Genomic DNA, 24403 nt, shown 5'->3' on the forward strand with positions numbered 1-24403 from the left:
CAGTAAGCAGGCACAAAAAGATCATTGTAAAACGGTGTCATTTTTAGGATCTTATATAGGACTTCAGAGTAGTTTGCCTTTGTCACACTGATGTCAGGTGCTAGAAGTCTTTGCAGGCATGCAGAATTATTTGTGCTGACTCACTCTGATATTAGATTAGCTGAGTCCTATTAATTCCAATCAGGGAACAATAAAAGTTTTGAGCATCAGGCAGTGGAGGTCCTGCAAAGGGAATGTGCAGGAAATGTGCAGAGGAGGAAGCTAATTCTGATGTTTATATTGCACTGTGTAAGTCAATGATAAAAAGCAAACTGCAGGAGAGGGGTTTTGAACTATAGTTCAGACTATAGTTTGTGTATGTAAATTTGAACCATAGTTAGTGTATGTAAAATCTGTTCGGGTCAGGAACTTCACCTCTGTACAGTTACAAATGCTGATGAAAATTTGCTTTTTCATTCTGGAGAAGACTGATGGAAATTTCCACTGTTTGCTGAGGTCTATTTTAAGAAAGTTAAGGCTGTCACTTTGGACAAAATGCTGGTTTTTCTGCAAACCCAGAGGGGATAGGTTTTGTGCCTGTAATTTGTGCAGTAGTTGGAGGAATGGAATCCTCCCACTCAGTTGGCATGGAATACTGCTATAGTTATATTCTGGCCACCACTATATCCTGTAACAGCATTTGCACTTGATACATTCCTCTCAAGTGGGTTTGTGACTATGGATCTACATGGACATGGCTGTCTACCTATTCCCTTCCTATCTCTCTCACTCCCATAGAATATCAGTGTTAGAAGGGATCTCATCTAGTCCAACCCCCTGCTCAAAGTAGGACCAAGCCTCAGACAGATTTTTGCCCCAGCTCCGTATATGGCTCCCTCAAAGACTGAGCTCAGAACCCTGGCTTTATTAGGCCAATGCTCAAACCATTGAGCTATCCCTCCCCTTGAAGCCTACAGCACCCAGTATTCCCAGGAGGTCTCCCATCCAAGTACTAACCAGGCCCAATTCTGCTTAGCTTCCAGAATCAGATGAGATTGGGCATGTTCAGGGTGGTATGGCCACTTGGAACAAATACCATTGGTTTGATTACCTTGGGCAAAGGCTGACTTTGCCCAAGGTTATCAAACCAATGGTATTTGGGCTATCAAAGCATTTTCCTATAATAAATTCAGAAGATGCAGTTACTGCAGTATTTTACATACCACTTTGTTTAATGTTCAGCAAGGGCTCCGGCAGGAGCCATTTTTGTCAAAAGGAAAGGCACATCCATTTTCTTTACTGTGTCCACTCTTTGTAGACTTCTAGTAGCTTCTAGTTCAGTTACTATGCTCAATATGTAATATATATTAGCATTTTTACTCTTATACTAATATTAATCATCTCATTATCATGATCACTCCCATGGTGGTAGGATGCTATGTATCCTTATATTCCCCCAGCTCCTTTTATCTACTTTAATTCTACTACAGCAACACTTCTAACTTTGACATACTAGTTCATATTCGAGGAACAAAAATCTTACATTCCATAGCAGTTAGGTTTCTAACAGTAACATACTAACCTATTTTATCATTTACAAATCCCAATCACTTTAAAGCAAGGAAACTAATAGTTAAAGACATGAAATACACTGCTTACATAATTAGCATAAATACATTTGCTTAAATTTTCAAACCCGGGTCTCCCTAAAGCTGGACACCTAAATCCTATATTTAGACACCCAAATTGTAATCAAGTATAAAGAAATGTATACTTCATCAGAATGGAAAAACCTGTCTCACTGTGCTCAGAGAACAATTGACTGGATGCCTAAAGCTAGACTCCTAAATCCATTTTGGGCCCCAAAATAGTGACGTCAAACTTCAGAAGATAGTGGACTGCTCCTTAGGGCTATTTTTGATGTTCAAGAACTCCAAGATGATTTGCTGCACATATAGGATGGAATCCTGGCCTCACTGAAGTCAGTGGCAAGCTTTTCAGTGGCTTTAAGAGGGCCAAGATTTCGTCATGGGTACCAGATTGCATCTATTTTATGACTCACTCCATCCAAATTTGATACTACAGAACATCAGTATCTTGTTCCTTAGCACTTTCAAAAATATAAGAGGCGATAACCAGAAATGAGCCTTTTGTACATACAGTGGGTGGGAAGGGATTGTGGTACTGATTTTTTGACAGGATAACAACCCTTGGGGATAGAGGGGAGCAGTAGATGTGGTATAACTTAACTTTAGAAAGGCTTTTGACACTGTATTGCATGACCTTCTCATACACAAACTAGGGAAATATGGACTAGTTGGAGCTACTTTAAAGGTGGGTGCATAACTGGTTGGGAAACTGTTCTTAGAGAGTAGTTAAAAGTGGTTCACAATCAAGCTGGTAGGGTCCTTCAGAGAACAATCCTGGGTCAATTCTGTTCATTATCTTAAAAAATGATTTATATAATGCTATAGAGAGTATACTTATACAGCTTGCAGATGATACCAAACTGGGAGGGGTTGCAAGTGATTTGGAGGATAGGATTAAAATTCAAAATGATTTGGACAAACTGGAGAAATGGTCTGAAATAAATAGGATAAAATTCGAGAGGAACAAATGCAAAGTGCTCCACTTAGGAAGGAGCAATAGGGAAATGACTGCCTAGGAAGGAGTACTGTGGAAAGGGATCTGGGAATTATAGTGGATCAAAAGCTAAATATGAGTCACAGTGTAGCACTGTGGCAAAAAACGTTAACTTCATTCTGGGATGTGTTAGTGGGAATGTTGTAAGCAAGACACAAAAAGTAATTTTTTTTTCACTCTACTCCATGCTGATACAGTTTCAGTTGGATTATGCCCAGTTCTGGGTGCCTCATTTCAGGAACGAGGTGGACAAATTGGAGAAAGTCCAGAGGAGAGCAGCAAAAGGGCTTAAAGGGTAAGAAAACATGACCTGTGAGTACAGATTTTTTTTAAATGGGTTTGTTTAGTCTGGAGAAGATTGGGAGTAGGGGGAGGGCATGATAACAGTTCTCAAGTACGTAAGAGGTTGTTACAAGGAAGAGGTGCAACATTGTTCTCTTTAACCTCTGAGGATAGGACAAGAAGCAATAAACTTGAATTGCTGCAATGGAGATTTAGATTGGACAGCAGGAAAAACTTCCTAACTGTCAGAGTGGTTAAGCACTGGAATAAATTGCCTAGGGGGGCTGTGAAATCTCTGTCATTGGAGGTTTTTAAGAACAGGTTAGACAAACACCTGTCAGGAGTGGCATAGTTATTACTTAATCCTGCCTTGAGTTCAGGGAACTGGACTAGATGACTTATTCAGGTCCCTTCCAGTCCTGGACTTCTATGAGTCTATAAAAAACTGAGGATAACAGTAAAAATAAAAGCAATTAAAGAAATACAGTTAAATGCTGGATTGTATCTTCACAATAGAATATGAACATATAGCCAGAAAAAAATGTTCTCCTGGGTTCTAATGAAGGTTCTGATATTTACACTCAGTTTTGTGAGACAGGTGATCACAGAAGGATATTGTATTGTTACATGGACAGTATTTGCTTTCTGTCACTGTGAAGCACCATATTATGGACATCTTTTTGACTCTGCTGGTTTAGCTCAGAATGATGAAATTCTATTTGAGATGTTGTGTGTGCCTTTTGTTAGATCATTGACATAGGGAGGGTGCTAGACAGTGTTCCCAAACTGGTTCGCGCTTGTGCAAGGAAAGCCCATACCGGCGGGCCAGGCCGGTTTCGTGTACTTTCCGTGTCCGCAGGTTCACAATCGCGCTTACGGCCACTGGGACCGTGACATTGGCTTGAACTGCGACTCGGCAGGTATCACAACTGGCTGGCCCCCCAGGGCTTCCCGCACAATGGCAGAAACAAGTTTGGGAACCACTGTCTAGAGAATCAATGTAAAAAAAATGGCTGTATTCCTCTTAAACCCATAAAATTCATTAGTTCTCTACAAAATTTTTGTCTCCTCTCCTGGCTCTCACATTAAATTGCTACCCAAATAAAACAGTCCTCAGCCCTTCTGTCCAGTCTTTTAATTTCTTTTTATTTCATTTTCCCAGTCAGCAAACCAAAATTGAAAAACAAGAATCCTGCTTTTCTTGATCTCATCTGCTCAAAGTCCTCTCTCTATTGTCTTAACTGCCAAGGCCTTCTGTCTCGCAAGTCTCAGCAACTCTCCTAACCCAATTTTCAATGATCTTCACTGTAAGCTTTCCCCTGTTGCTCTGATAGGAAACCCAGACCCAACAACCCAGGTGTGCTTCCTTTGTAATTCAGTTTGGCTAGCCCTTAGGTCATGCTCAGCCCTTAATGGTAAGCCATGCGTAACGGCCACCCCTACATATTCAGCTGATTCAGTTTGACGCAGAGAAGGGAGCATGATTAACAGACACATGAATGGTGCTTAAACCAGCAATCTGCACTTTAATTAATTATAAATCCTGGGAGGGGCACTAAATTTGCCTGCCCAGCGGTCATGTGTCAGCATTTTAAGTGGGTTGCGTTATTCCTGGAAATTCTGGCCATGCACATGTGCAGAATCAGTCCACAGTTTTCTTCACATGAAAATACATTGCGGAAGAATGTCTGCAGTTACATTTTGTCCACCAGGGGCGAATGTGGTTCTAGAACAGTAAGGCAACCAAATTCATGGGCCAGAAAAGGCCACTCCATGATAGAAAGGAGGAAAGGCTGCTTATCTCAGAGCGCCCCTGCCTACCAGGGCCAGTAAGGAGGCACGGATATGGGGGGGAGGACTGAGCCGTGGCAAACATGGGGCTCATGGGGGGGGGGGTCCCACATAGACTGGGGGTCAGAAAGGCTAGTGGGGTGGAGAAACTGAGGTGGGGGCATAGGAGCTAGTGGATGACTGCATTGAGTGAGGGGCTAAATGGGAGTGGGGGTACAGAGCCACATGGGGACAGGGGAAGGAGTTCAGGGACGCATGGAGATGCAGGGGAAGGAGGTACAGAAAAACATGAAGACAGGGGCAGATGTACTTGACTGAATGGGAGAGGCTAGGGGTCAGCCAGGGTCTGCATTGGGAAGAGTCCCCAACTCCCTTACAATCACTCTCCCCCCCCCAAGAACCCCTGTTCTATACTTCTTCCACCCACACCCAACAACCCTACAAGTTCATTCCCAGGCTCCTTCCCAGCAACTACTTCTCTCTCCCTCAGCATCTTCATTACCCCTGACTCCCCCAAGCCTTTGCATTGCATTTGAGGGGTGCAAGAAATACATTTCTGTATCGTAGTTTAAATTAATTATTGCTTAAAGTTCTCTATTAATATGCTTAGTAAGGAATCTATTTTTCATAAAACATTTCCTAAATCTTTTTTCTTGTCTGTATTGTTACAGAAATACTTACTGACAGGTATTTTGAAATAAATTAATAAAATAATTGAAATCAGCATGATTATGTTATGTTATTTTGACAAACGAAATATACTGAATTTTGCACAATTTTAAAATGTGTGCAGAATTTTTAATTTTTGGCACCAAATTCCTCCAGGAGGAGGCCCTTCAATCTGCAAAGACTTCAAGCTCCTCTACTCCTATGAGCATAAGGTTCAACTGCACAATTCTGGGTCTCATTTACCTCTGGGAGCTGTCCGTTTTAGCATTTCCCCACGCTGGACACTGGCCTCAAGTTGTGATGAGTCAGTAATTATAACAGCATTCTGAAAGCCATAAATCCTCTTGTTTGTAACCCAACTATTCTATCTGGAGGCTGCAAGAAAGGTTGAAAAAACCCACTTGGCTACATGAAATTTGGCCCAGTGAGAAGCAATCCTTCCTGGCTTCTAAAAATAGGTGATGAGTCAGTCCTGTAGAATCATATGTGGCACAGCTCCTAATCTGCAACTAAAGGAAAGGAGAGTAGGAGAGCTAACCAGAGATAAGAGTCTTTTGCAAAACCCAGGCTTGGCTCAAATTGGCTGTTGCATGCACATTGTTACCTATTAGCTCACCTCATCCCCATTTATCCAGGTCATGGCTAAGGAGCGCCCCCCTATCCAGCCACACACGTGTTTGGACTTCCCTTGTTGCCCAAAATTCCTTTATCCCTGCTAAAGGCAGTAAGAGTGTATTGGGTATGAAATAAGTCACACTTATGAAACACGTCAGTTATTCAAGGTTAGTTAACATGGTTACAGATGAAAGAATGGACAATGTGGGTAAAAGAAATGTGACCCTTTGTTCAAGGTTTTTGCACGGTAATGTCACTGGAGAGGACATCCTCCAGTTTACAGAAATCAATGAGGTGACTGGAAGAAGCATAGCAGAGATTATATTAATTGAGTCACAAACCATAGAAATGTATCACAGTTGACTTGTGGTTTTGGGTTTGATGGAGCTTATGAAATGAGAGGAAGTTTGTCTGGAACCTGGTCACCCATTTGCAGCGAGTACACAGTGGTACCCTCTGTCCATTGTCCAAGTGACTGTCTAATCTTGGTGATTAATAAACAAGATTAAGTTACTGCAGTTCATAATTGTTGAGGTATAATTGCCAGAAAAAAAAAAAAAAACTTTCGTCATTAACCTCAGCCTGAAGAGTGACCTGTTTGGAACCTCATACCAAGAGAGTTTCTAAAGACAAACCAAGTCAACGGCTCTTAACTGCACTGACAGTTGATATGTTCACTTATATGATACTGTGAATACTTTCCATAAATTTGAATCCATATATTGTGGACACTCACGAGATCACAAAGATTGGGACACACGCATCAAGAAATGCAAATATTTTTCTAGGTGTTTTACATTTAGAATCTTACTCAACATTCTAGAAGCTCATAGACTCATAGACTTTAAGGTCAGAAGGGACCATTATGATCATCTAGTCTGACCTCCTGCACAATGCAGGCCACAGACTCTCACCCATCCACTTCTATAACAAACCCCTAACCTATTTCTGAGTTATTGAAGCCCTCAAATTGTGGTTTGAAGACCTCAAGCTGCAGAGAATCCTCCAGCAAGTGACCCGTGCCCCACGCTGCTTTGCTTGAGACAAGAAGTGAAATATGGTGTCCTGAAACTGACTCGTGGTCAACAACCATGCCAAAATGAAGTTCATGAGTTTTGTGTCAAAATGAAGATTAAGTCAACAATCTTTTTTTCAAGAGAATGACATACAGAAACTGATGTTGGCCTAGAATTTTCAGTGTGCAATTTTGTCAAGCAACAGCAACATTAGCAGAATATATCATCAGACTCTGCACTGCAATAGTATAAACATTCACTATTTCTTCCATGTATGGTTACTTTACTCATGCAGATCTGTGACAGTTTTGGAGATGGATGGGAGTCCGGGGGGAGGAGGGGAGAGAGAGGCCACTCATTTTTCAAAACAATTACATAATAAATGTATATAATCGGTTAGCCAATACTTGTTAAATTTATCGCATGAGAAACATCTGGTTTCTGTGGAGTACCAGCAGTGCAGGAAATAGTCACAAAGAAAAGAGTTTCTGTTTGACATGGTTATTGAAATTCTATTTAAGTATGACTTAGTAATCTTTTTCAATAGCCACATATTGCTAAAAATCTTTAATACTCTGTCTGTATTTACACGTGTAGGAAATATTTTTTTTTCAGTCTTGCTTATCTGAAAAGTTTGACCCACTGCAGTGTCTAATAACTGTTTGAATGGACTAGCCTCCATGTTTATTTTGGAGATGCCCCCTGAAATACAAACAAATTGGCAGAAAATACAGCTGACTATTTTGTAAGACAGCTAGGTTCTTGAAGACTGTTTCTAAAGCATTAGATACACTGCAGTTCTAATTTACATAACACTCATTTGCATACTGATTCCTCCCTCCTGTTTTTCCCATTGCAAAAATTTTACAAGCATTACTGCCGTGAGCATTTAGCTTGGACTAAGTCTTCTCAGGCTTCTGGAAACATCTAGCTCACAGTAGGCACGCTCATATGCTTAGCACAATCTATTCCATACCAACATTCTATCATCCCTTAGTATAATCACTGCAATATTACTAAGAGAATACCCCTTTGCTGTATGTAGATGTAAGTGTTGGCTTTTTAAAAATCACACACTATAAAAAACTGTGTGTATGGTCCTAAACACAGGTTAGACAAGTAGGAGCTTTAAATCGCACATAACTTGCCTTGTGACTTTTTAATTGATTTTTCTTTTATAGAAACAATAAAAAATACAAAAAAGATAAATGTCTTAGAACTTCCATATGTTTCTGAATATTGCATGCGTCACAGGATCTCCAAGAGAATTTTATAACTCATAAAAGCTGCAAGACCTGACAATACAAAACCAAGTAATACTACATAGACATAACCCATTAGGGTGGGGAGTGACAGTTGTAAAATAGGAGAAGATATACATAAATGGGAAGGAAGGCACTAGGGAGGGAATGGAGAAGAAAGGGGAGTTATATGTCGGTGACTGGTGAAAATATTCTGGGGGAGTGTAGGGGCTGAGCCTGCCCCACACTCCCTGCAGCAGTGGCTTGTGTTCCACAAGGCTGGCCTTGCTTCCTGCTCAGCCCATTGGCTCTCACTGGCTGTAGAGTTTAAGGAGCTTGCCATAGCATCATTTGACCACATCTGCACACAGACAGGACCCTCTCCTCATGATGTCTGGTCACTGCCCCCAACTTTCTTCCTGAGTGTTATCAACAGATGCAGGGCCCCAGGATTTCTCCCCTGCCCCCTACTTCCGCTGGCCTTAACCTTACCAAATTGGACAGGTGCCAGGGCAGCGACGTGGTTCGGATAATAGATTTGGGAAATCCAAGCTCCCTCTAGCCCTAGTTACCTGCCACCTGTGAGATTAGATGGAACTTAGAGGTCCATTATTCTTTGAGCCATCTAAACATTGTTTATCTAAATGTGTCTAAACATTTCTTTGGATTCATATAATTGATTTCTATGTCAATAAGCTATTCTTTTAAAAACACTTCTATGAGCATAATCTTCATTGGCTGAATTTTTCTTTCTCTTTATTACCTCACACATCCAGTGTTGTATTTGTGTGAAAAGACGATTCTTATTCCTTTAAATTAATTTGTTCCAGCTTATTGTCCACATACAGTCATCATAATGCTGTGTTTTATTTTAGTAGTGTGTTGAAATGTAGTGGAGTCCTGCAACAGATCAATGTATAACATATCCTATTTATTTCAGTACGGAGTATTATTTAAAAAAAATGCAAGATCGGAACAAAGGAAGGATTAATTTTAGGGAAAAGGAGCATTTAAGAGTAAGACACAAAAATCACATATTCATACTATCATCATTCAAAAGACAACCAAAAAAAATAAGCAAAACATGCGGATATCCCATGACTCCAGAATTGACCTTTTATGACATCACAAGAAATATTGTAAGCAGTATTAAATACTTAGAAATCTGCTTAATCCAACTATGGGGGAATTGACCAGACCACCTCTCTTCCCCTTCACACTGGAGAGGGAGACTCATATAAAGGGGATCCCCCTCCGTGTGTAAATCTGAGGAAGAGAGTGGAACAATCCCACAACATAAGTACATCACATTCAGAAAGTGATTTATTTATTTTAAGTTGACTGTGTCTCTGTTATGTTTCCATTACATATTAAAGACACAGGTAGTAGAGCTGACTGGGGAGAATGGCATATACTTTCCATTTTATACTGCAGTCTTGTGGTCTGAGGAAATAGCTAGACATACTTTTTCAAACCCTATTTTTCTTGCAGCTTCTTCTTCTTCTTCTTCTTCTTTTTGTTAAAAAAGAACTTGCATCATTCCTATTTTGTACATAGGTAAGAAGCAATAATTCTGTTGACTTTGGTTGGTAATGTACTAATGTAGGTCTCTGCGTATTAGGAGAAAAAAGATGTCATATTCTAAGTCTTTTCTTCCCCATAATTCAAACAAGGGAGTGCTAACAGTCTGCAGAGAAGATTTTCAATGGATGTGCATATTTCGGCATTGTTCACCATACTGGGTTATTTTAAATACATTTCAGTACAATCTGAACTTTTATGGTCTATGATGGTCAGATTCTTTTTTTGTCAAGTTTCTGTGCTCAGTTTAAGCTTACATCAGACATAGAAGAAAGTAGAATGTGATTTAAATAATTTACTATTTTATTTCCATTAACAATTTTATGTTGTTACATTATTTTTCTTATAGCTCTGTAGATAAATAGATAGTTTCTCATTAAGCAATCTCCACCTGGTGGCAGCATGTCATAGCCAGCAACTAAATAGATCCATCTAGTGCACACAGATAAGGTCCTTTTTCCATTTAAACAAATAGCATGTCAGAGTTTTAGTCAGATAAGTTGTTGTTTAATGTTTAAAACATCACCTCATATAAGTGAAATATATTTAATTTTAAGATACTTTTAGTCATCTTGTATCTCATGTCACATAAGTGCCAGGATGGATGTGCAACTTACAAGGATCCAATGCATAAGCATCTTCAAATGGTGAAGCAATTGCCAAATTCTCTATTAGCATATCTGTATTAATGGCTGCATTACTTCCGTTTAGAAAGAACAATGAGTGTTGACTTTAGCCATCAAAATACCGCTAAAGTGTTTCACATTCGTATTCTGCATATTGCTTTAGTTATAAAATATGTATTTGGAAGCTCAAAGTTAACATAATATACTTTCTTCAAGCATAATTTTGTAGCCCATTGCAAATAAATGTTCCTTGAATTGCCAATTTGCCACAGGAAAGAAAGGAAGCCTTTCCAGACAGTAGGCACAAGAATCAACCTATCTCATCAAATGAATGTGTGTTCTTCTAACTACAAAGCTATCCATATCAGTTATGTCTGAAATGGAAGGTATGAATATAAAGTTATATATTATATGATTTGAGAAAAGTATCACAGATGGTTAAACTTTATAAAGAAAAAAATAATTCCTTCTATGTCTATTTTGAGTGTTGATTATGTTTCAAAAATAAAACCACCCTGGCTGCCATTAGGATGGCATATCTGTGCCTAAATTTTCAGATATATGTATTAAAACTCTGTGGCAGGGGGAGCTCATCTTTCAGGAAGAAATATGGACTTCTTGCTGTGTTTGTATAACCCCGTTAGACAAACCAAAGCTGCAGTGTCAATTAACATTGTAGATTGCTTTGTCTAGCTTTCCTGATTATAGACAAATGTTACTGCAATGTTGGGGAGAGGTGGATGGAAAATGGACTTTTTTCCATGGAAAATCTAGACTTTTCATCAGAAGCAGCAAAAACACAAAACCTCCTCAAAAAATTGTGTGTGTTTTTGACAAATGAAAACAACATTTTTTTGGATGAATACTGAAGAAAAAAAAGTCAATTTTTTCCCAAAACTCAACTGTGACAAACCAATGTTTGGGGTCAAAAACTGCCAAATTCCACACCAAATCTGATGGGTTTTTTTCTGACCAAAAAAAATTTTTTTGGGGAGGGGGAAGCAACTGTGACAACTTTTATTTTTTGGAAAACTCAACTTTTCATCAAAAGAATTTTGACGGAAAATTATTGATCAGTCCTAATATTGGTCTTTGGAGTGTTGTGGTAGAGGGTGAAAGTGAACACTCACTCACAGTGCCACTTAGTGGTCAGGTTGGGGTGTGGCAACTTGTCTTCATCCTGGGTGTTACCCTTTCTCACTATAGATCCACTTTATGTGGATCTTTCCTTTTAGCAACTCAGTCTTCTGGCTTTGCACTTTCAGGATCTTCCCCAACTATGGACAGACTTTTGTCATTGTCTCCTCTTTAGAGGTTGGTAAGGTAGCCCTGACCCACCCTCTCCACAGGGCTCCTATCCAGAGCCCAATGGCAGGCAGATACAATATGCACCTTGTGGTGCTATTTGGCTTCCTCCCTGGATCACTTCCAACTAGTGTACCTGTCATGCTGTCTAGAGTTGGCTCACAACTCTGGCAAACTGTCAGAAAACAAGGGCAAATACCATCAGTTTGGGGTATGTTCTATAATTAGATTTCACCAAGTCAGTAACAAATGTGAACTCCTGTACCATTATACCAGTCTTACTGTGGAGTCACAGACAGCATCTTAGTATCTCCAGTCTATCTTGCCACTCAGACAAACTTTATTTTGTGATAACAGGTTACTTAAACCAAAAGTCACACCACATCAAGTTTCTCCCAATCCCAAGAGACTAGTCGGTCACCTCAGATCAAGTGGTACACCAGATCTTACGCCAAAGACAATGCTAGCAGCCAATTCTATAGTAGGGTTGGGTTTATTAGCTAAGAAAAAAGAACGAGAATTAAAGCAGGTAAAATATAATAACAGATAAATCACAGTTTGTAACACAGTGATATAATAGATTGTCAGTTTCCTAAAAGTCTTTTCCAGGGCTACCCTGAATAATTTCTGACTTCCCGTTCAGTTGTTATGCCCTGTTCGAATCCAAACAGTCAATGATAAAGGATTTTTCTTTGAATCCATATTATATCTTCTTCTCACAAAAGACAAGCTGACAGTCTCTCCACCAAGTGGGCCTGTCCTCTGATGATGGTGTGAGAGGAATGCACTTAGTCTTTTGACCTCTGGTCACATATATAAAGGTCACTTAATGGAAATTAGCATTTTTTGTTAAAAATCCTTAAGCCCTTCATTATCATTTCACAAGACTTATTTTATGGGTAAAAGAAGGGTATTTTTCATGTAAATGTTTGCTATTACACCATGACAGGAATAGGTAAGTGAAAACAATAAAAGAAACATCCCATTAGTTTTATGAAATTTGAACACCCAAACCACTTATACATTAACAATCGCTTAGATCTGTACTATCACAAGTGAATTGGCCTGTGGCCCTGAACTGACCTGGTTTTTGAGCATCACAATCCCCTCTTCCTGCAGGGTAAAATAAAGATCTGAACACACAAAAAATAAAGTTTCTAACCTTCGGAAGTCACCAGTCCCTCCTTTGCAGGTTTGGTCTGATCAGACTCTTCAAGCATCAGGCCGCAAGAGCTCCTGGGATACTCCTTCCCAAAAGCTCAGAGCATAGGTCTGCTCCCTTCCTTCACCCGTGCAGGAACAATTTGTATAGTGGGGGTACTGAAGGCAGAAACCATGCACTTAGGTTGTTATTACTACTTCAAACAAGGGGGTGGTTTGCAGCACCCTTCATTCAATGCCTAAGCCTTCCACTGTCTGCCTCCTTCTGAGCTGCTCTGCTTCCCCTTTTAAGGCTTCCATCCAGGTTGTGCAAGCTTTGCAGGTATGGCAGGGCAGGGCTGCCTTGGAACAGAGGTGCTCCTTAACCCCTTCTTCTACAGAATGGAATTACACCCTATTACAGGGGGAGGTGGGAAGTCTTGGCAAAACCTGCAGAGCTATTTCAACAGTTTTAAAGCCTTGTGTACATGTATGTCTGAATTACTTTTCTGATCTGCACTCATTATCAGGAGAAATATTTGCTATCTATTCAATCTGTTGTTCTTTTTTTTTATTCAGTTTTGTGGCATATTTGTATTCTTGATGATTTCTCATACATCTGGTGATTTTGGCTTTTTTTTTCCTCCCTCCCCCTCCCCACCCCAAAGTATCATATCTACTGTCCTGAGTAAGGGATATCTCTTTAATCCTGGCACTTACGTTGAGGCCATATACTTGTGCAATAAAAGCAGAATTTATTTTTAATATATATTTTAATATTGCTATTTTCACAATACAGTGGAATGGGAGGAGCTCTTCTGTTCTGAGTTTAAAATTGGTGTAAAATCATTCACAGGCTGAGGACTTTTTACAGCAAAATTAAAAGTTGATAAAAGTTAAAAATCTGGGTTGATGATGAAAGTGCAGACAAAACCTAATTATTATTGTTTTAATTTCTTGGATTGTAAAGGCAGGCACTGTGTCTCTCCTTATGGCCCAAACCTGTTTCCTGTGCCTGCATGGAGACCTATTGAAGTCAATGGTCCTGTACAAGGGCACAAGAGTCCACACTTGCTGATTTGATTTTAGGATTCTGTCTGTTTGCAGTTCACCGAGCACAGCAGCACCCAGAACCTAACCAAGGCCTCTGGGAATTAAATATAAAAAGTAAATGGCACAATCTAGTAATATTTCCATTAAAATTAAATGTTGCTCTTATGTATTGAAAGTTAAAACATTAAATTGTTTGTTAACCTCTCCCTGAATTACTATGCAGAGAGATACAAAAAAACATGAACACAGAAAAGAAAGGGGAAAGAGAAGTAACCTAAAACAAAAAAAATGAAACTTACATACCAAAGCAATGGATCTTCCTTACAAAACATGAAATATAGTACTGCTATCATGATTTGCAGAAGATAAACATGCCCAAAATGATAAATTGTGTATTACTGAGAGTGAAACTAACAGAAATTAAGGCCTCTTTTCCTTTAAATTTAGCATTAAGAAAAATGAGGCCTCCATCCTTCTAAGTTATATATTAGAAAGGAAATAGATATAACCACTTCACTACTTAGCTTCCCAGCTCAATGTGTTTGATTATGACATAAGCATGTGCCCACATGGCATCCGACTCAATTAGGTGATCCAAGAAATAGGTTCTGCATTGATGTAGCTGGCCAAGGTTTTTCCTTTTCTTTGAGTGCTGTAGAGATTATGTGCAATTATTACATGGCATGGATCCACTTCCTTGCTCTGTTTCATCCAACAATATATCACATTCTCAAGATGATCAGTTAGCAGCTAAAACTCAATAGATAAGTGGTATTTCATGGCTGATACCATAATTAAATAGAACTATTTTTCATTTATGGATGTTCAGTTTAAGTGGCAAGGAATGTGTTGCAAAAAAGGGAACTGCAGGCAGTTTTGTTATGAAGCACTATGATGTGTTTAATCTTCAGCATTTGCTGTTGTATTGTGTCTTCAAATCTAGTAATTAATGAGAAATTGGAAATACACTACAAATGCATCCTAAATGAGAGCTGGGTCTGTTGTTTGCTCTGCAAAGTTCTGATACCTGGGAGATATTTAAGAGTATATTGTGGCTTTGTCATAAACCCTAAAGAAGTGGCACTGTACAGTTGCATTGCTCCAGGACAAGATCAGATCAAATCTGGTCCTTGGTTCCCCCCCTTATATCTGGTGCAGGATATTGCTGCCTCAGCTGAGCTGGCTGGTATGCTGGGTAAAGGAGCCAAGACCTCCTGTCAACACCTGCACACCTGTACAGGAGAGAGAATAGTAGCTGCTCTCTTCCTTTTTCCATGACATGCAATACAGAGAAGTAATGGTATGTCATATGTCATATGTCTGCTAACTCCCCTGTACAGATACAAATAGTGGCTCATGCTCTGGCCTTTAAAACGTGGATTTTTATTGAGCAGCAGCAGTGAACAGAAGAGTTTTTTATTTGATTTTACATTGCCAGAGGTACACATTTGATTTCAATCACTAATACTGAAACAAAATGGAAAAAAAAGAGGAAATTTTAACAAGGAAATTGTGTCACAGTGGGTGTACCAAATAAGAAGATTGAAAACCTTAATTCAAGATATAAGTTCTAAGTATTATTATTATTTATTTCTATTATTATTAGATTACAGTAGGCTGAGGGATAATGGGATAACTGATTGATAAGGCTCTAGTCTAACAACACGTAATAGACTAACATTTTATGAAAAATTGGCCTAGTGTTATAGCAACTAATCTGTGACTTGAAAATAGTTTAAGAAAGTAATATTCATGGTTATTTTTAATTTTCTATACAATATATAGACTCCATTGAGACAGTACTCCCTCCAAAAGTGGGGAATTTATATGATCTGTTGACATAAGAAACAACAAATGAAAACTGGCATAATATTCTGGATGCTGGAATCTGGGAATAATACTGAAATATGAACTTTAACTCAGTAAGTTTGGCACTGTCTGGTTACCTGTATGTGTTTCTCAGGTCTGTTTCCTCACTAATAATTCTATGTTGTTGTTATTTTCTGTGCTTCCTTCCCCTCCATGTATAAGGAAAGTTCTACATTATGCAAGGACTTCTATAGACTTATTTATTCTTTCTTGCAGAGGATGGCAAGCACCTCCTATCTCTTGAAAGCAAATGACTTTTGAGAAATAACCAAAATAAATATAACTTAGATGTTAGAGAACTTGAGCTCACTTTCTAAGTCCACTATTGAGGATATATTTCATGCCAAAGGGAAAAAACCCTAAACGTTTGTGTTACTCATGCATCAGATAAAGGAACATGTTGTATAAGCTTATGGAAGTCTTGGAGGATTAAAGGTCCGCCTACATAACTTGAATAAATAAGTCTGATCCTGCAAGTAGGCATTAATCTAAATGGACTCTGTAGAATTAGGACAAACAAAAAGAACCATAAAGAAATGTGGGCTGCATGAACTATATACGTATCAGTGGTTTCCAAACTTGTTCCACTGCTTATGCAGGGAAAGCCCCAGGCGGGCCAGGCCAGTTTGTGTACCTGCTGCGTCCGCAGGTTTGGCTGATCGCGGCTCCCAGTGGCCGTGGTTCACTGCTCCAGGCCAATGGGAGCTGCTGGAAGCGGTAGCCAGTAAGTCCCTCGGCCCGCACCACATCCAGCAGCTCCCATTGGCCTGGAGCAAGAAACCACGGCCACTGGGAGCCGCAATCGGCCGAACCTGCTGAAGCGGCAGGTAAACAAACTGGCCTGGCCCGCCGGGGGGCTTACCCTGGACAAGCGGCGGAACAAGTTTGGAAACCACTGATATATATATAGTTCATGCAGCCCACATTTCTTTATGGTTCTTTTTGTTTGTCCTCTCTTAGCATTATATAGTTGAATCCTGTGGCAATATGTGATGATATTGAAGTGCCATGTGCTTAGGGTTAGTGTACAGCACATCTCCACTGAAACCAATGAAGTTGTGCTTTGCCCAGTTACACCAGAGAAGAGTTGGTTCATAGTTTGTTACTTCTATTGAGATAAAGAAAGTTTCACCTGGATTCAGCATTGTAGCAAACCCTTCTTATTTCTTCCAATCATAAGAGAGCATCAGGACTTGCGGCATTTTTCCAATAGCTAACTGAAACTGTTGAGGCATGTCCTTGACTACCACTTTTCATACAAATGTGTATTTAGTATTTTCTAGCACAAAACCACTTACATTATATATGAATTTAATCCTTTCTTTATATTAATCATATTGTTTGCCGGAAACATAATGATTATAATAATCTGTGCATACATTTCATCCCCTTCCTTCTCCTGTAAGAGATAAGGCATAATTTTGAATTGACATTATTCCATTATTCTTTATTAAAAGAAGAAATAGTGTGATTGACAGTTTATTGTTGCCAGGGTGCTGCTTTTTTATTTATTTTTTTTTGGAAGACTTATTTCAGACTGTCAGAAAGACAGACAAAATAGCCATTATTCACTCAGTCATATTTCCTTAGATTCTTGGATGCTGGAGATCATCCCAATGTATTTCTCTGTGTCTGTCAGTGTTGTGCATCTGTGCAGTTATTGAAACTCATGGGAGAAGTGGCTTTCCAACTTGGCTTTGAAACAAAGATTTTCAGAAAACCCAGCATATTTGGCTAAAGAAAACCTTTCAGAGCGCTCACATGACAGAATGCAGTAATATGAAATGTGTCATTTAGAGTTTTTGTAACATGGTACTTTTTAAAAGCTATATGTAAATCAAACTTTTAAGAAATTAAATGTGAAATTAACAGGGAATTTAACTAAAGTGTTGAAGTGAATTTGTCATTCCTATGTGAGCGAAGTATTCCTTTGTTTAATTAGATCATACAGTCTTTTAAAATGATTTTTTCCCCACTCATGATTTATTTACAACTCTTGCTACTAGCACTTCCCTAGGGATAATTGCATGAAAATTGCCTGAAACATTTACATTTTTAATTAGCTGAACTCAGGTGTTCTAGTAAGTATGCAACTAAGCTTACCTACTATAAATAATGAATCTAAAGGAAAAATCTAGGGGGAGAAGTTTTGAACACCTCAGCTGGCACGCATTGCTGGGAAAAAATGAAGACGACGACTTAGTTTTATTTCAGGTAAACTGTTATTAAAATGAACTTCAGAACTTCATTTATAGCCTGACTTACAAATCCTGTTAAAAGTCAGTGGGAGGCAGAGGTGGTCTTTGGAAATCAGGCAGTTGTGGATATTTATGCTCTAATGTATAGGACTGGTCTCTGAGTCCCAGAGCATTCTGAAAGTGTATATCTGTATCTTTATTAATCACAGATCAACTTTCCCTTGCCGCTTTTGCCTCTGTGTACCAGGTATACAGATATTTGTGTGCTTAATATAATTAACAGTGCTTTAAATGTAAAAACTGAGGTTTGGTCCAGATTTGATTAGCACCTCAGAGCCCAGTACTGTACTGATGGCCTGATTTTCAGAGGAGCTGAGTGCTCACAAATGAAACTAAACTCAGAGGGCCAGACTGTGTACAGCTGTGAAGGTGAGGAGGGAGGTGTAAGGTGCTTTCCCCCTTTTTGTGGCTCTGCAGCAGGGGCGGCTCTATGTATTTTGCCAACTCAAGCACAGCAGTCAGGCGGCTTTCGGTGGCGCGCCTGCAGGAGGGCCACCCGTTCCGTGCCTTCGGCATTCCTGCTGCCAAATTGCAGCCGAAATCAAGAGACTGGTGGACCTCCTGCAGAAGCACTGCCAAAGGCAGCCTGACTGCTGCCCTCATGGTGACCAGCAGGCCGCCCCATGCGGCTTGTCGCCCCAGGCACGCACTTGGTGCACTGGTGCCTGGAGCCGCCCCTTCTCTGCAGAAATCCCCAGAGCACACGGACTGTGAAGGCCTCTCACAATCACAGTCCCTGTGTTCTGACAAGTACTGGGACATTTTGCTCCTGTTCTCTTCTTTCCCTGGGGGGCAGGACTCCTAGGGTATATGTACAGTGCAGTTTGAGGGGTCATGATAGCTCAGGCAGACATATCTGCACTAACTTTATCTACTCTACCATTGCTAAAAATTAGCAGTGTAGACACTGTTGCTTGGGCTTCAGCATGGGCTGTATGAGCATGTTGCTAGCCTGCACTGAAACCTGTGCTGTCACGTCTACACTGCTATTTTTAGTAATACTAACATGGATATAGCCAGCTTGGGTATGCCTACCTATGCTGCAATCAATTGTGAGATTGCAGTGTAGATATGCCCCTAGAGGGATTGGAGAGGAGATGAGGTCATGGCAGAAGTGGGCTGGCACACTAGATTGAGCAATATGCTCCCTCCTAATGAATGGAACAAATACACTGCGGCATGTGCAAGGGGCAGCCCTAGCACAGATTGAGGTACAGTGTCCCTGGTGTGCCTGTTGGGGCAGTATAGCTCCATATTGACCAATGCAGTGGCTGTTGCATAAATGCTGAGATTTATCTTAAAAGCTGTATGAATATTCAACACCACTGAAGATCAGCTTGTTTGTACATATAGCTTCACAGGCTCATCTTTAATTGGCCGCCAACAAAACAGGTGAAAAAAAATCTAAAACCAAATCATTAAATGAAAAATAAATAAGGGCCTAGTTTTTTGTTTTTTTGTTTGTTCGTTTTTTTTAAAAAAAGGTTCACTACACTGCATGCTGAGCTCTTCTGAAAATCTGGCCACTTATGTCAGTGTCTAAATGGGAAATGACCTCTTGTGAAAATTCAGGTGTATATGCATGTACTGTAATATTCAAGATGGGCCATGCTGTAGTTGTTTATATGAGTCACTCAACCTACAATCTCATCTACAACCTATAATTAAAACATGCTACTTGTATGGAGCAGCAATTGTCTAAGGTATTTATTCTTTTGTTCCAGGTGGCAAAACCTATATTAGTGAGTTTCAGCTGTTTCTGAATTTTCCCTGCATACAAAGGGAGTCAGAGAAAGAAATTTGTCTATGCAAATAGCCAGGAGTTAAACATGGAATCTACATGCTTACTTTGGGATAAAAATGCCCTGAGATCCAGCTCCAGCTTGGAGCTGAAAGCAATTGTTAGTCATTTTCCAGCAATCTTTCTCTAATGGAGAGCTAGTGACTCAGATGCCCTGTCAGCGACAGTCTTTGACCAGTCAAAATAACTAGGACCCTAAGAAATCCATGGCCATGAAAAACGCATCACTGATCAAGAAATCTGGTCTTCCCCCATGAAATCTGATCTTCTGTGTGCTTTTACACTATACTATACAGATTTCATGGGGGAGACTAGCATTTCTCAAATTGACGTTCCTGCCCAAAAGGGAGTTGTGGGAGGGGTCACAAGATTATGTTAAGGGTGTCACAGTATTGCCACCCTTCTGCACTGCCTTCAGAGCTTGGTGGCCAGAGAGCAGTGACTGTTGGTTAGGTGCCCAGCTCTGAAGTCAGCGTCCCACCAGCATCAGTGCAGAAGTAAGGTTGGCAATATCATACCATGCCACCCTTCCTTCTGCGCTGCTGCCTGCAGAGCTGGGCAGCCAGAGCGTGGCGGTTATTGACTGAGGGCCCAGCTCTGCAGGCAGCAGCACAGAAATAAGAGTGGCAATACCATACCATGGCATCCTTACTTCTATGCTGCTATTTGCCCGTGCAGAATACATGTGAATAGATCACCAGTTCTTTGCATTTATTTATTATTTAAAGTCATTTAATAACTTGTATATAAATAAAATTACTTTTTGGATTGATTGCAAATATCTGAAAGCTAAGTAGTGTTGTGATTGGGTGGATGGTTAATCCTTAATTAATTGGTTAGATTGGTTAGTCCTTAATTAATAATTCTTAAGTACTTGTGCATCCAGTTTGGAAACTTGCTTTCTGTGAAACTTGCTCAAAAAGGAGCAAGGAGAATGGCTGAAGTGATTTTTAAAAAATACAGCCCCTTTCAGTAACTTAAGTAAGTGCTAGACATGAGTAGTTCACTTAGTTAAGTATTTGAGTAGTTCCGCTGAACTGGGTTATGTACCTTGCTGGATTTTGGCTTGTGATGGGGTCACAAGGTAGGACGGGTTAAAAGAAAGTCAGTCACATCTATCACACCTGTGCTGTAATTGCTTCTCAGCCAGAGGTGAGACTAAGAGGTGTCAGGTAATACTTAATGGACACCTGGGCCTCATAAAAGGGAGAGAACTCAGCCTGAGTATGGAATCATAACGATTAGAGAGGATTTGTTGAAGGAGCCTGAGCTTGCAGGATAAGAGACACCTCAGGAAGGCTCAGTTTGATGGTATGGCTACACCAGGGGTTCTCTAACTTTTTCTTTCTGAGTCCCCTCCCATCATGCTATAAAAACTCCACAACTCACCTGTACCACCACAATAGTTTTTCTCCATTAAAAAAGCTACAGCTGGCATTAAGGGGTAGGAAGCAGGGCAGTTGCCTGGGGCCCCATGCCACAAGGGGCACCTTGAAACTAGAACTATGTCTACACTAGCAACTGAACGATAAAACTTTTGTCTTTCAGCAATGTTAAAAAACACACACACACACCCAAAAGACAAATGTTTTGGTGATAAGTGCCAGCTGAACAACACTTTGTCAGCAGGAGTGCTCTCCTGCCGACAACTGTTACACCACTTATTGTGGGTGAAAGTCTTTCTTTGGCAGGCAAGGTGACAATGCTGGAGCTCAGGGCCCCGGGCTGCAGTCCTGCATGGTGGGGCTTTAGCTTTCTGCCCTGGGCCCTAGAAAGTCTAACACGAGGCATGCTTGGTGGACCCCCTGAAACCAGCTCGCAGTTCCCAGGGGGCCCTGGACCCCTGGTTGAGAACCACTAGTTTACACTACAATTAGAAACCTGTGGCTGGCCCATGCCTGCTGGCTTGGACTCTTGAGGCTTGGGCTAAGATGCTATTGAATTGCAGCATAGACATTTGGGCTTGGGATGCAGCTGGCTGTCCCTAAACCTCTGACTACCATAAACTGGGATTGAATGAGAGGGTGGTCAATTGACAATTGCCCTGTTCTGTGTATTCTCTCTGGAGTAGCTGATACTGACCATTGGTCTAACCCAGTATGGCTGTTCTTAAAGACAAAGAGCTGGATTCATCCTTAATAGCTTCAGTTTTAACTAGTACTGTAATTTGACTTTTGGTCACCCTTACAAATTCTCCAAATATTTCTGAAGTGTTAACAAAAAAGTTCTCCATCTAACTTAATGTCTAACATTCAGTACATAGCTACTGATACAATGGAAAGCCATCATCTTGTTATGAAGAATCCGCTTTTGGATCCATGTGCAAATTGAAGTGTGAGTATAACACACATTAGCGTTAATGTGAAACATCCTTTCCTCTCCCTCAAAAGCATGGGCAATTAGACCCTAAGTGCCTTCTAAAGAGCAAAACAATTAGCATGGAATTTAGCCTTTGCCACATTCTCAATTCTGTCATTTAGAAGCTGCAAACTGAGAACAGTGAGTGTATTCGGATGTGAGTTACATACCTAGCTCCCATTGACTTTCAATGGGAGGTAGACAGACAGCCTGCTTAGGCACTTTTGAAGATCCCACTAAGCACTTCTCTGCATCTTTTGAGGCCTAAATACCTTTATAAATCTAGTCCTTAGGAACCTAATTCTTATCAAAAGTCAGTGACTTGCACTCCTTAAGTTTTAGGTGCTTTTGGAAAAAATTCAGTGTGCACCTAATGCTGGACCTGTAACAGGAAACGCTGAAACAAAACTGAGGAATGTTTTGCACAGCCACAGGAAAATATACCTCAGTATAAGCCAGTGCCCTTCCACAAAGCAGGAAGTGATAGCTGATTGCTGTCAACACACTATTAAGGCTACAGAAGGTAGCTTAAGTACATACTGTACAAAATTACTTTCTCTCACCCAAACATCAGGAGACAAATATTTTGTGTCCTAAGTTGGTTTTCAGATATCTTTCTGCTTGATTACAAAATCACGTGTTGTAAATCACTTCAGGGTAGAGATTGCATTGTCTGTGAGGTGCTCAGCACATATAGAGCACTGTACAAATAATAAATAACTATTCATATCCCTTCATACACACTGCATTGTCTTCAGGTGGGTTAGGATAAGATTTGAAGACTCTTTTAATTAACTTGAGATAAAATCAGATAAACACATAAGCAACCTAATGGCAGTTAGAATTGAGGTCCTGATTCATTACAGTATTTCACCATCTGTATGCCAATGTAGTGGAATTATGGCTGATAACAGGAAGTGAAAGTTTTGCATGAGTAAGCCTCATCTTGAGTTCCTGTTGGCTACCATAGGCTAAAGAGAGAATTCTTCTCAGATTAAAATGTACAGGGAATTGTGCTTTGTAAAAGCTTTGTAAAAATTTGTAAAAAACTTGTAACAAAAGCGATGCCCAATAAAACTTTTTTATCTGCCCTATCTATTGCTTTTTATTACTCTTGTTAGGATCTGATTCCTCAGAAGGTGTGTTAGTGACTCCTATGAAGTGGTGATAGAACTTCATTTCTCACTAACTTTAATGGAATTACACTGGTATCAAATTGGTGTAAAGGATTAGTGATTTGAGCTCTGGATCTTCAAATGCTAAAGGCTGGCATTGAGCAGGACTTTTCCCATGCTCTGAAGTGGTGTCACTTCCATATAACTAAGCTGTCAGTGACACCTGTTTAGAGAAAGGTATTCCCTGTGTAGAGAATGGCAGTGGAAGAGAAAGAGGTTTTAAAACATTAAATGCTTTATTCTTTTAATTCCACGTCTCCAAAACGGAAACAATTAAAACCGGTTACAATAACCTAAGCACCGAGTTTATTTAATCATTTATTCATTTTAGTCACTGCCAAATATAAAGGCGTGCAGAATGGTCATGAGTACATACTTCTCTATACCATGAAAAATAGTAGCTAGCTGATCAGATAATGTAAATAACATACTACAGACAATGTTAGGTTTGTTGCTTATATGACCTTACATAAAAAAATCTGAAAATAAAGACAATGATATATAACAACCATTCGCCTTATTACATTTTTACTAGCCACCAGTTTACAAGTTGTATAGGTCATGAAATGTAATGTATAATTTCACCATCCATAGCTAAATATCAATCTAGCACACCAATGAATAATGTGTATGTCATATTAACTACAATTAGTTTATTTAATTACACAAAATGTGTAATGCTGAATGATAACACATTTAGTCATCTTAGGGTATGTCTACACTACGGGATTATTCTGATTTTACAGAAACCAGTTTTTTAAAACAGATTGTATAAAGTCAAGTGCACGCGGCCACACTAAGCACATTAATTCGGCAGAGTGCGTCCATGTACCGACGCTAGTGTCAATTTCCCAAGCGTTGCACTGTGGGTAGCTATCCCATAGTTCCTGCAGTCTCCCCTGCCCCTTGGAATTCTGGGTTGAGATCCCAGTGCCTGATGGGGCAAAAAACATTGTCGCGGGTGGTTCTGGGTACAGCCTCACCCCTCCCTCCATGAAAGC

The 24403-nt window shown here is 39.9% G+C and overlaps 1 protein-coding gene and 1 pseudogene across 1 annotated transcript in view; one reads left to right on the top strand and one right to left on the bottom strand.

Annotated features, from left to right (window-relative positions):
* NCAM2 (neural cell adhesion molecule 2) overlaps window positions 1-24403 on the top strand; it is a 586807-nt gene that overhangs the window by 24588 nt on the left and 537816 nt on the right. The gene's annotated exons all lie outside the window — the stretch shown is intronic.
* LOC116827572 (5S ribosomal RNA) lies at window positions 948-1066 on the bottom strand (annotated as a pseudogene).

The sequence above is a fragment of the Chelonoidis abingdonii genome, chromosome 1, assembly GCF_003597395.2.
Source record: "Chelonoidis abingdonii isolate Lonesome George chromosome 1, CheloAbing_2.0, whole genome shotgun sequence".
Lineage (NCBI taxonomy): Eukaryota > Metazoa > Chordata > Testudines > Testudinidae > Chelonoidis > Chelonoidis abingdonii.